The sequence below is a fragment of the Lissotriton vulgaris genome, chromosome 1_1 (genome assembly GCF_964263255.1).
Source record: "Lissotriton vulgaris chromosome 1_1, aLisVul1.2, whole genome shotgun sequence".
NCBI classification, from domain to species: domain Eukaryota; kingdom Metazoa; phylum Chordata; class Amphibia; order Caudata; family Salamandridae; genus Lissotriton; species Lissotriton vulgaris.
In genome coordinates, this window is record NC_141685.1 from 1,654,733,724 (window position 1) to 1,654,747,884 (window position 14,161).

Consider the following 14,161-nt stretch of genomic DNA (forward strand, 5'->3'; position numbering starts at 1 on the left):
AACAAAGATGGTGCATTCAACAATGACAGAATTGGTAATAGTTACAACATCGAAAACTATGGGAGACTGGAAACCAGTGAAGTGTGCAATGAGAACAGAATGGGAAATAAATCGAAGGGAGGAGGATTGAAGAGGGACAAGCAAGGAGACAAAGGAGAACGAACTGAGGACTAGAGAGAAGGATACAGAGAGGGAGTGATCAGGTAATAAAAGAGATCTAAGGAGGGAAGTTATGTATCAATGTATCAGTGGAAGCAAGCAGACTTGTAAGCGCGTATACGTCATGACACATGACAACATTACATGTCATGACCCTGCAGGGGGCTAACATGATGAAGCATGTCCTTGCATACAGAACGATGCTGTGGCCTTTTTAGTTGTTTTTTTTAAATACTTCGTTTATTCGCCATTACACCCAGGCACCAAATAGATGCTACGCCCATCCCCCAAAAAGTTTTCTCCTCAAAGGTGTAGCCGGAGGGGATGAGCAATTAACAGACGAGTGCTTCAGAGATAAGTCAGTACGGAGCAGGCATAAGCAACGGGAGTGGGTGTGCAGCAACAGTGGTGCTTACCAACCGAGGGATAGGATTAAAACAAAATAAAAAGGAAAAAAGTCCAGGTGCATGACGGAAGCAATGGACAAGGTGGCGGTTGGAGGAGGGTGAAACAAAGCACTCAGGGAAGTGACATTTAGGGATGGGGAGAGGGGGGGGAGGGGGGAGGGGGCAAGGTAAGCCACACAAGCCAGAGGGGAAAAAACATGCAAAAAAAGTGCTAAAAGAAAAATCGTTCCCTCAATGTTGAAAAGACATTAATCATCCAATCAAAAAGATAGTAAAGAAGTTCTGCTCAAATGGAAAGAACACAAGAAGAGGAATGGCCCCATCGAATAACAAGGAAGCAAATTAAAGGGACGAGAAAGCAAAACAACTGTAAGCAATTGAATGGCTCAGAGTCCACCAAAACATTGTTCTGGTCCACGCACAGACCTTTTCACTAAGCCGTTTGTATCTGTGACCTAAAAAAAGACACTATTTCAGAAAATGGGAAGTATGCTAGGTTGGGGGGTGGGGACTAGGTTATAGGATTTCAATTCAATTACAAAATATTTGTACTGCATTATTTTTTTTTACTTATGCAAAATATGCTATATTTTAATATAAAAAATAATCTTAGAACTCGCATATGTAATGCTCACAAAAAATGCTTCTTATTCTTAACTGCACTTAAACATAGAACGAAACGAAGGCTGCTTATTAACTGTTCGCCTGATTTGACCCATTTGAAGCTCAGACTTAAGGACAGCATTTCTTGAAGCCCGACCTTGTCAGGTTTCGACAATCTGTCCACATTACTCTAGAACTTGTAAAGGTTTCCTACAGCTTTAGACAGACATCAAGGTGAACATCCCATTAGAAATGAATGAAATGAAAACAAGTAAGATCAATAACATGTGCAGATCCATTAGAAGTGTAAACAGCGATGCAAAGAAACCGCTGACTGCTAATGGCAAACTAGCCATGTTGCAGCTAAATGACCACAGAAAGAAAAGACACCGACGCCACAAAAGTAAATACAGACTATAATACGGAGCAACGATCTTCAGAAAACATTGGCTATGCACAGTCAGCCACAATGTCCAGATCAGTAACACATCATTTCCTTTTCAGTTAATTTTAAGATCTCAAAAGAGATCATTTGTTTAATGAAAAAGTGATGCTACATCAATGTTTGTTCAACGGAACATAAGGCAGATGCGTGGAGATGCCTTTCTTCATTGGGCAGACCATAGATCGTCAATTCTCATATGCGTAATTAATCTTCAAAGCTGAATGCAAACAATACTTGGATCACCATATGTAAGGTTTTAGCATTGATCAAGATCGGTGTCCATCTACTAGTGATGCTTCTAAAATTTCTGCAGCAAAGCTTTCGCAACTTTCTGCATAAATATCAACTTCTACCAGTTGTGTTACATCCACGCCCATTAACAGGATTTTTATCAGAAACAATTAAAGTTGGCCAACAAAGTCTTTTATGTTCCTACAGTCTACATTTCTCTATACCCAAAAGGACACCCCCTGGGTACATGAAAAGGACAGAAGGACTTTCAGCAACGCTCAAATGGAGAGGCAATTTAGAAGTCAGTTAAGTGAAGACTGTAAGCCTGACAGAAGTTACCCATCTTACTAGGTAATGCAGAGGTCAATACATTTATGCACACTGGTGTCAACAGATGGACTTGGGAGCTGGGATAACAGACTGCTTGTCCGGAAATAAAAGGGTTGTAGGGCTTGCAATCAGCAAACCACTATAGAAAATTTGTGTGTATACTAACGCCCAAACTTCCCTCCAGAATTCTCGGAAGTTAACCAAACAAAAAACATTACTTTGCAGGTAGGAAATCAAAGAAAACATATTGTTAAGTGCAGAAAAAAGATATTTATTAACTTCTGGAGATCCCGCAACAGACCAAACCCTTTGACCACCTATTGATGCCTCAAGGATTCCTGCAGAGCTGCCTGAAGAACGTATTTATCTTGAGAGAACGTACCAGGAGTAGGCTACAACACAGAGCCAAACAACGCCTTCTTTCTGATAAAGGCAATGGCTGTGCCTCATTTGATATAGAAATAGTGGTGTCACTTCCCTGCTTTTGACATAAGAGAACTAAAACATTTACATAGCCTAACAACAAGGATCCTATGGCACTTGTAACTTCACCAAATTATATGTGGACCAATCTAGGGATCATGGACTCTGCAAATATACCTAGAGAAATCAAGTTCCATATTAAACTAGTAATGTGTTGCACACTTTGGCCCATACAGAAGGAAAAACCATGCATTCGCCAATGCTCTTTAATGTGAAGCATTTGAAATGAGATCCCGAGAGCTTTCAAATAAAACTATTTAGTAATTGCTTTGTTGAAGTCTATCTTCTTTTGTAGCAAAAATCATATTCCTGAGAATATGCACCAGTGGATGTCGCTTCATACAACTATGAGCTTCTTACCAGTAAAGCCACAAGTATTCTTACAATTATATTGCATTTAAACATTTTACATTGCACCCGAGTCTTAATTTGTAAAAGATATATAAATAAAATAACCCAGCGCTGCCAAAGGCCGAAGTAAATTGCTGAATAATCAATGCCATTTTGTCTTTATTCCACCTCCTGCCTCTTCCTTCCATCACCGACACGTCCATCTCACTGTTGCAGGTTCCCTTTTCATGCTTGCTTCTCCACTTGTCACGGATTTCCTATCTTTCTCATTCTCACGTTTTCTCTATTTTCCGTCTTTTTTTTTGTCCTGGGTTAAAGCTCAATGATGAAAATGAAGTACCAGGGCCAAAAAATGAGTGGCATGCCCACTATGCCCCATCTACCAGCAAAATGTAAGCTCGGATGTCACCATCAGAACGAAAATTAAGACTGTTCCCATCATTTTCCCAATGGCATCTAGGACAATCGTGCTTACCCTATTGAGGATTAAGTAATTACACAATTTGCTAAAATCTGCCTGCTTCTCTTCCTCGAGTCTCTGGTATATTCTGGTCTATTTTGTGAGATTTCATTGCTAAATATACCGAATATATGTACACAAAGAATATATCTAAAATCATTAACCGATTTTGGTCAACACGCCAGCAATAGGCTACTGTTCAGTAACCAGGGTTAGTCATTGACCCAGACATTGTTCAGAAATCAAAGACCGGTCCAAAATATGGTCCCTTAAAATAAATAAGAGGGTATTTTTGGGAGGTGGATGCTCTAGAGTGAATTGCAGCAAAGACTTTTTGCATGTGGTCTGTACACAAATTTGAGAAATATATGTCCGCATAGAAGAGTGCCTTGGCGCTTCAGAAAGGTGGGAGTTACCAGAGGTCATGGGGTGGATTTGTCAAAATGCATTCTAAAACAAAAAGGAATAAGGGCAAACGTTTCCTTATTCTAACTATGTTAGAGTGATACAATGGATTATTCCAGGTTGGATAGTAGCAGTGCTTTATAGAAAGAACATCCAAAGAAAAAAATTAGGATAAGGAAAACAAGCATTTACAATGCAATGGTCTCGTCCTTGTTTAAGTTAGAGCTATCGGCATTGCTCAAGACATTATTTTAGTTTTAAAACATAGAAATAAATGGCATTGTCATTTACAATGCCAATAGCTTAATCTCTTGTAAATGCGAGACCTATTGCATTTGCACCCACACACACACACACACAGAGCCACACACACACACACACAGGGAACAGAGGCCCAAAGGCCCGAAACCCGGGAACAGAGGCCCGAAAACCGGGAACAGAGGCCCGAAAACCGGATCACCAGCAGGGAACAGAGGCACGAGCAGGGAACAGAGGGCCGGTACTCCCGGTCCAGGGGTGGTCGGGCGGCGGCGGCAGCTCCTCTCCGGCGGCTCGGGCTGGGCTGGCGGCGGTGGCTGGACCGGCGCTGCTGGTGGGTCTTGGACTCTGCGGCTCCCGGCCTGTCTCCGTCTCCTGCCCGATCCCTCTTTGGCCGCGCCTGACCCAGGCCGCCCAAGCTTGGTGACTCACGGCCAGGAAAGGCAAGGAAGCCGGGGACGTATAGGAGAAGACTGAACCTGACACCGGCCACAAGTATTCACATCGCGATTGGCGGAGCCTTCGCGCATTATAAGGCGAACAGTGGGTTGGCAACACGGAGGTGGCGTTTTCTTAGACTTCTAATGTCCCGTATAATGTAAAACAAACCTACTTTTAACTTTCCATCATTTTAAGATGAGGCTGCGAGAGAGAATGACTGTTTTAGGAGTACTAAAGTCATGAGCACAAGAGTCAAACACCGCCATGTTTCTCCGAGGCGAAGCAGAAATGCGTAGGAGAAACCACTGTCATTTTCGGATTCGGGCGTGTTTTTCTTTCTCTCTTCTTCCCATTGGCTGGAAGGTAAAATTCCAGCCAATGTGAAGAGGAGAGAAAGAAAAGAAAAAGTAAAACACCCCACCGACTCCAGTCTTAAACGGAGTGACGCCCCTCTCCTCCAATGGCTGGCCTCCGTTTAGGAAGCCAGCCAATGGAGAAGAGGGGCGGGTTCAAGCCCCCATACCGAAAAACAAAATTTCTCACCAGCGAGACTGCGCAAGCGCAGCCTACGCAGTCAGAGACCTAAAAACTAACCATTAAGAAAACTGGCAATCCAATATCCCACTGGAGTTTAGGTAACCAAAAACAAAGTACCAAAAGGAGGCGATTACTGAGAGGGGAGAAGAGAAAAAAATTACACCTGGAAGCATATTATGTTAATGACAGCAACACAAAGATAAATGTAACAAGTGGAACGTTTTGTAAGTGTACTAATCAAAATATACCGCCCGGTATCTGCTCAGTTCCAGAGCATATTGCAGTTAATTATGTGCAGCATGTTAACAATGCTGGCAGTTATCATGGGACTTAGCAGAATGTACCACTGTTTTTTACCTTCAGTACTTCGGTTTATTGTTCATCACAGTCAGATTATGCCCATGTGGTTGCTTAACTATTTCGTAGCTCTGCTCATTGTTAATTGTTCCTAATCTTTCAAATTCTTTTCGCCCCACCTCACTGTCCCAAATTCACAAACATACACAATTATTGGCATTTTTATATCACCTGTCCATCATTAAGCATGGTATATGGACCATATAAATACTATCAAGTTACCCACCTTCGGTGAGGGGGTGGAAGATTGTTCCCTTGGGTGCTGTCCGTGTATCAGACAATGACCACGTCCTCTGGAGCAATGGAAAGTCTGGCCCAGCACATTTACTAGTTGCATGGGCTGCTGTCATCAGGCTAGACCCCATGAGTAACCTCTGAATTTTTTGTACTATTGGTGAAACTGACCAGCCAGTCAAAACAAGCGTAAGAAATGGGCCAGAACATGGCTATCTAATATGTTCTAGAGCTGAGGCAGCATTTACTCCAAAGAGTCTGGGTTCATCGAAAGGCATCAGCACTGAGATGACTATTATCACTGGAAAATTCTGTAGCTCTCACCCACAGTCAGTCATGCCAAGACTAGTTATCAGCACGTTTGCCAATGCCCTGTCTGTCCTGACTGGTTTGTGCAAAGGATGTCCTGATTCAGTCAGACAGCTGGCTAAATCTCAATGGCCATGTTCAAATGAGTTGCATATAACGTTCGAGTAGATAGACTGCATTTAGGGTCCAAACTGCTAGAGGAAAATATTTATTCAGTGAATGGGTCCATATGAAATATAGCAGCACAGAAAGGAGCTCTTCAGGTGTGACCTTGGTCGTGGACAGCTGGAGCACTACGTTTTTCCTGTGTCAGATGTTGGGTAAGAAGGACTGGGTCACCAGGGACTGATCTATGTTGTCTAGCCACTGGACAAGCATGACCACCCAAGCAATAAAATTTCCTTCAACAAGTCGCTTTTGTTCCACCCATAGGTATTAGTAAATTAAGTAATTCAGCTACCCTGTGAACAACTACCACAAAAGTAATTATAATTTGGTATCAGGAGAAGTGTCCAACCCACTAGCATATTGAAAGTCTGTGTACAGTCAAGCATCAGTATAGTAAGGGGGAAGTAAGTTGTCCACCTCATTGTATGGTAAGCTTGGCAGACCCTGCACTGTGCCTGATTGTAAGGTGGATAGGGAATCTCCACCAGTTTAGAATGAACATTGAGGGAGAGGCTGTGAATCATGTAATGCGGGAAGCTGCACTTCGATGATTTCATAGCATGACAAAAGTCTAGTAGGGTCTGACCTGGGCTCCAAGCTGGAGTTTGGCATGAGGACAAGATACGAATGTGGGTCAGCAGCATTGGGGCCAGTACCATGGGGTCCAAATGCTTAGAGGGAGCGAGTATGCAATTGAAGATCAACAGCATGGCATCTTTAAAGACCTCTCCGCTGTGGGGCCGAAGATGGCCTGAGGATCTCTAGGCAATCTGGGACCATCTCCGGAATGGGCTCAGCATCTGAAAACACCTTAGGAATCAGGCCCTTATAATTCCACTAACAGCATAGATCTTGTCCAGCGGTGAGAGGCACAAATCTATAGAGAGTTTTACTTCCACCTCCCAAATGGCTTTAGGGTGCATCAAGATACATTTGTTGCATGATTTTTAAGCTTAACTGGAATGCAGGTAGCCGAGAATAAAAAACAACTGTTGATTCGGGACCGACATCTGCTTCTCAAAGTCAAGGCATGGTTTAAAAATCTGCCATACTGTGGGAGAGACATTTTCTCTAATATGCTGTATATTGTTTGAAATTTGGTGTTGGTACAACCAACAAAGCTGTGAGTGGAGTTTGGGATCAACGTCTAAGGGCATGGAAATAAAGGAACCAATGACACAGATGGGTGGCAACTAAATTGGGCTCGATACCATCACTTCGGGGGCAGTATGAGGCCAACATGGAGTACAACATCACCACCTGTCAGTGCACCAAAGTGACTGCTGTTGAAAACCCAGAGAGTCTGGCGTTCAGGGTTGTTTGGGTTACCTTACACTTCTTCCATCCTATATTTTAGTATGATATGCTGTTCGATTACACTATAGATTAATTTTATGAAAGTATGTCCTCAGACAGTCTTTGGTGTCCCATGCAAACTCACATGGACACGTGTTGGAAGCGGAGGTCCCCGTTGCTTACCGCCGCCCCAAATGCTGGAGGCGTGCATCCCTGACCCCTCGCTTCAACGTTAGGCCAAGTAAGGACACAGTCGGAGATATCCCTGCTCACCCCCTTAGTAGCTTGGCACGAGCAGCCAAGCTGATCTTCAAGGGACGGGTGTTCAGTATGTGCAACCACGCCCACAGCAACCCCAATACAAAATCAACATATAAGAATGAGTAGTATTCTTTCCGGTGAGTTGGTAGGTTCTAATCCCAACAACTGCTTCTAACCAACAGTTAAGCTTACTTCTAAACGTTTCCCAAAAGGTTAGGCAAGTCATATTGCTAGAATCAGACAAGGTGCAAAAGGAAACAATACTGCAATGCGTAACAATATTCTCTTATACTGTGCAACAGAGAAACAATGCCATATGTAGCGCCAGTCATGTACTTTGAATTTGAAGGAATAATGCACTGCGTATCACCACCACCAGCATGCCCTGTAGCAGGAGTAAACAAAGCAATGCATCATCTACAATCCTGTACGGTGAAATGAAGAAATAATGCACTGTGCCACGTTATTTATACTCCTATACCTTGCACTGAAGAAATAATGCAATGCGCCACGTTACAATCGGGTAATATACAAGGGATAAATAACTCAGTGCTTAGCGCACCAAGCATTAAGCTAGTCAGGCATAAATGAGGTCAGGCATCATACGACAGTTCGCTAGCAGCAATAATGCAAAGTGTAATACAACAGTTTTATGTGCTCTGTTAACACTGCCCCCGCTATGGATCAAATGATGACACAAAAAGAATAGTTACTTACCTGTAAACAGGTGGTTCTCCAGTATTGGTGTCTTTCATAGATTCACATGCCTGAATCATTCCCCGTCGTCGGAGTGGGAGTCCCACGGTACATAAAAAAGCAATAAAATGCCATAATACATATAGCAAATATCAGAAGTACCCAACCAGGAAGTAAAGTAGCACCAGCTACAGTAGAAAAAACCTTCACAATCGTGACTATCCTAGTCATTATGTATTAGTCCAAACTGCAGCCAATCAGGCGACAGCACCCACCAGAATGTTCTCCCCAGAGGCTCAGGCTCTCAGATTTTCTCGCACAGGAGTGAAACCCCATAATGCCTGAGTGAGTCTCTGGGGGGAGGCGGGCGGGTTGCATGTGAATCTATGAAAGACACCAATACTGGAGAACCACCTGTTTACAGGTAAGTAACTATTGTTCTTCTCCAGTATTGGGGGTGTCTTTCATAGATTCACATGCCTGAATCAGAATAGTAAGCAGTACTCCTAGCATAACGCTCGTAGACGTCAGAGTATCAAATATATATATATATATATATATATATATATATATATATATATATATATATATATATATATATATATATACATACACACACACAGTATACATGTTTAACAATAATCATCAACATCTGAATAACGTCTAAAGAGCATAGAGGAGGAGGTGGAAACAGAGGCTCACCTTATTTGAAAAGATTGCGCAGCACTGCTCTTCCAACCGAAGCATCTGCGTCGTCTGCTGAATCTAGACAGTGTCTAGTAAAGGTGTGTCTGCTAGACCATGTAGCAGCTCTGCAGATCTGTCGAAGAGGCACACCAGCAAAAAGGGCAGTGGAAGAGCTAACCGCCCTTGTAGAATGTGCTCTTGGCAAGGCCTGTAAGGGTCTACCGGCGTGCTGATGACAAAGTCCAATTGTAGAGGAGACCCATCTAGCAATGGTCTGTTTTGAAACTGCACAGCCCTGCCGCTGCCGGCCATAAGCCACGAACAGTTGGTCTGTCTTGCGGATGGCAGAGGTTCTTGATAGGTAAAACTTAAGACATCTTCTAATATCCAACGAATGCAGTGCTCGTTCAGCCGGAGACTGTGGGGTTGGAAAGAATGTCTTGAGGACAACCGGCTCATTCAGATGAAAATCCAAAGGCACTTTTGGCATGTACGTTGGATTAGTACGTAGTGTTGGATTAGTACGTAGTACTACCGAGTCCGTGGTGAATTGGATGAAAGGCGATCTAGATGTAAATGCCTGAATATCGCTAACCCTTCTGGCAGATGTTAAAGCGAGTAACAATGACACTTTCCATGTTAAAAATTTCAGGTCCACCTTCTGGATCGGCTCGAAAGCGTGACGCATGAGCTGAGTTAGTACGACATTCAGATGCCATGTAGGAGGAGGTTTCCGCACAGGCGGAAACATACGAAACAATCCTTTGAAAAATTGCTGTATGATCCGCACGGAAAACAAAGAATTTGATCCATCTTGACGAAATCTAGAAATGGCAGCCAGGAAGACCTTAAGAGTAGAATGCGCCAAACCCAATCTGGCCAAGTGCAAAAAGAAGGGAAGAATTTGCTCTGGTTTGGCATGAATGGGATGAAGACCATTAGACTGGCACCATGCACAGAAACGCCTCCACTTAAGTTTGTAGGTCTTGATCGTAGATGGAGCTCTGGCCTTCGCCAGTACCTCCTGGCAATCCTGTGGAATGTTTAAGTGTGCAAATTCCATGTGCTGAGGAGCCAAGCTGACAATTTCAGCAAGTTCGGGTCCGGATGGTACACCCTGCCCTTCTGGGTGGAGAGAAGATTCGGAATGCGAGGAAGTTGGATAGGGTTGCATTCCGAGAGAAGGAGTAGCTCGGTGAACCAGTATTGCCGGGGCCATCGAGGAGCAATCAGTATCAACCGGCATGGCTGCTTCTTCATCTTCTTGATGACTTTCGGGATCAAAGGTATCGGTGGAAAAGCGTAAGCGAATATTTGATTCCAACTCATCGAAAGGGCATCCCCGCACGAGTCCTTGTAGGGAACCCAGCTTGCAAAGTATGGGCATTTCCGGTTCTGGTGCGTCGCAAACAAGTCCAGATCCGGATGACCCCATGTCTGAAAGATGCGGTCTAGAGATGGTTGATGTAGTTCCCACTCGTGAGTGCAGCCTGTGGATCTGCTGAGAGAGTCCGCTAACACATTCGCGATTCCCGGGACATGGACAGCTGACAGATGGATATTGTGAGTCAGGGCCCAACTCCAAATCTCTTGTGCCTGGTGCGACAGCCGAGCTTGTGCCTCCCTGCTTGTTTAGATAATGCATGCAGGTGGTGTTGTCTGTCCGAATCAAGACTGTGGCGCCTTCTAGGGTCGCCTGAAAGGACTTCAGGGCTAGAAAGATGGCGTGCAATTCTAGCCTGTTTATGTGCCATCTCATTTGGATTTTGTTCCATTTCCCACTGACCGTCATGCCTTGGAGGTGTGCACCCCAGCCTGTCATTGAAGCGTCTGTCGTCACTATGAACCTGGGCACTTCCGTGAGGAAAGAGCATCCCACTTGTATGTTGCAACCTTGACTCCACCATTGAATCGCTTCTCGCATTCGAGGTGTTATTTGTATGATATCCTCGAAGGACCCCGACACCTGTATCCACTGGCGACTGAGCTGCTCTTGCAAGGGCCTCATCCGAAGACGACAGTTGGGGGTGAGAATACAGGAAGAAATCATCCCTATGAAGGACTTGAACATGCGCACTGAAACACACCTTTTTAACAACAGTGCCGCAGCCAACCGTTGTATCTTTTCCTGTCTCTCCTTTGAGATAAATACTTGGGCGAGCTTGGTGTCCAGTGTCACTCCCAAGAAAGTCTTTCTCCTTGCTGGCGTTAGGTGCGATTTCTCGAAGTTCACTGAGAAACCCAGGCTTTGCATCAGTGACAGAGTTTTTTGAATGTGAGTTTTTACCATGTCGAAAGAACTGGCCTTGATAAGGTAATCGTCTAGATATGGATATATCTGTATCGACTGCAACCGAAGGTGGGCTGCCACCGGGGCCAGTATCTTCGTGAACACTCTGGGGGCTGAGCGTAGTCCAAAGGGAAGAACTTTGAACTGGAAGTCTCTGCCAGCCACTCTGAACCTTAGAAACTTCCGGTGCCTGGGAAAAATTGGAACATGGAAGTATGCATCCTGAAGGTCGAGTGTTGCCATATACTCTCCCGCCGAAAGAAATTGGAGGATTTCTTGAAGTGTCAGCATCCTGAATGACAGTTTTTTGAGGAATTTGTTGAGGGCACGCAGGTCGAGGATGGGTCGCCATTCCCCCGACTTCTTGCGAATAAGGAAAAATCTTGAGTAGAAGCCTTTTCCTTTCTGATGATGAGGTACCCTTTCTATTGCTCCTTTTCGAATCATAGTGTTGATCTGGGCAAACAGCTCCTTGAGATGTGCTGGAGGTGGTCCTCTTGGGGGGGAGTTTGGAGGAGTTTTTACGAAATCCACCATGTGACCTCTGGCTACCACATCCAGAATCCATTTGTCTGTGGTAATCTTGGACCAATTTAAGTAATTTTGGGATATTTTTCCTCCAATTTGGTTCGGGTTGGGACAAAGTGGCGGCAGGATGCGTTTCTCACTTCTTATGGTCTCTTCCGCGATAGTTGGATTTTCCTCGAGACTGAGAGAAATTTCCTTTTCTCTGTCCGTAAGTCTGTTGACGATATGGCTGGTATCTTTGGTTTCCCTGGGCGGAAGTATAGGAGCGCTGTTGGTTATAGCTTCCTCTATTAGAGAAATTCCCTCTTCCTCTTGCTCCACGAAAGGAAGACTTCCTGTATTGTAAAGTGCCCAGCGAACGTGCTGTCTCAATATCCTTCTTGATGGCTTCCAGAGCATCGTCAACATGCTTTCCAAATAAATACTCTCCATCAAATGCCATATCTATACTCCTTGTTTGGACCTCCTGCCGAAAGGATGTTGCCTTCAACCATCCTTGCCTCCTGAGAACAGCTGCACCCGCTAGCTGACGAAAACCTGTGGCAGCAACGTCCACTGCAGCATCAATCATCTCAGACGAGACGCACTCTCCTTCCTGAAGGATCTTCTTTGCTTCAGCCCGATCTGGCTCGGGAAGTTTGTCCACATACGGCGAGATGTCCGACCACATCTGCCTATCGTATCTCCCTAATATGGCTAGAGAGTTTGCGGCTCTAATAGTTGTAGCTGCAATTGTAGAAACTTTTTTCCCGATAGAATCTAGACGTCTCCCGTCTTTATCTGGCGGAACAGAGACCTGAGATGTTGGGTTAGAAGACCTCTTTTGCGCTGCCTGCGCTACCACAGAGTCTGCTTTCGCTTGTCCAATGAGGCACGCTGGAGATGAATTTGGCGCCCTATATTTTTTATCCACTCTCGGGAGCACTGCTGGCAAAGAATTTGGCTTGGACATGATCTTCAGTCCTTCCTTCCATATGAATTCTATGATTGGAATGGTCCAACTGTTTTTGTGGCGAAGACTTGAAGTCATACAAGAAGCAGTCTTCTTGTTTTGACTCCCTAGTTATCATGAACCTCCTTGTTGCTCTATCCATGATCTTGTGGAATGAGGCAATGTCCACAGGAGGTGACTCTGATGTTGTAGGTTCTGCCGGAGAGGGCGTGTTTGCATTGTAATCCTCATACTCCGACGATTCTGACATATTGTCTAATTCTCCTTCTTCCTGCTCCTCATGATCTGAGTACTCTTCATCTCCTGTTTGAGGAGCTGTGACTTGTGACGCAGACAATGCTGGACGTCCTTCCTCCAACGTCACAGAAACAACTGGCTGTGCCTGCTTTGAAAGCGGCGTTGCTGTTTTAGGTCTTGGCGTAGATACCGGAGAGTCACCTGACTCTGAAGGTGGGAAACGCCTATAGTAGTCGCTGAGCATGTACTGTAGATTGGGAAATAATTCCTCAGGCATTTGCATGCCGGGAGCAGGCCTGTCCTCATGTGATAAAGGCTCCGTTTCATGCATATCTTCCTCCGTATCGTCTTGAATCTTAATTTGGAGGTCAGACGGACTTCTGGCCGCTCCAAAGTTTTCATCTTCATAGGATCCTTCCTCATCCGAATCCAAAAGTTTCTCTGGCACTACTAGCGTAGAAGGAATCGCCTCATTAGTAGCCCTTTTCTGTAACAGCGTAGCTGTAGTTGCAGGTGATGGTAACGGTATCCCCGATGACTGTGCTGACCAGACTTGTAAGGTAGTGCAGCTTGACAGTGGTGGCGTCGATGGGATCACCTCCGTCGTCGACGAACCTGCTTTTTGCTGCTGAATTGTTTGCCTCGTCGACTGTACCATCGTCGACGATTGATCTATCTTCGTCGACGACGACGACTTTTTAGATCTCTTCATCGACGGTAACGTCGTCGACGGGGACGTCGTCGAGGTAGTCGACGGTAGCTTTGTCGACGTGGATTTCATAGTCGACGTGGATTTCATCGTCGACGGTAACAGTCAGCGAGAGCTTCGTCGACGAGAGCTTCGTCGACGGTACAATTTTCTTCGTCGACGGGGAGCCAACCGTCGACATCAGATTCGTAGACGAGGAGCTCGTCGACGGTACCTTAGCCGTCGTCGACGGGACTATAGTCGACGACGAGATAGGCCTGATCTGCACATGAACCAGCGTAGGCGATGAGGCCGAAGACATCACAAGAGCTGGCTTCGGTGAGGAGA

The 14,161-nt window shown here is 44.9% G+C and overlaps 1 protein-coding gene and 1 pseudogene across 1 annotated transcript in view; both read right to left on the reverse strand.

The window, feature by feature from the left end:
• The window catches only part of SND1 (staphylococcal nuclease and tudor domain containing 1), a 2,099,018-nt gene that overhangs the window by 1,746,572 nt on the left and 338,285 nt on the right, over positions 1-14,161 (reverse strand). The gene's annotated exons all lie outside the window — the stretch shown is intronic.
• LOC147750984 (uncharacterized) lies at positions 12,073-13,783 on the reverse strand (annotated as a pseudogene).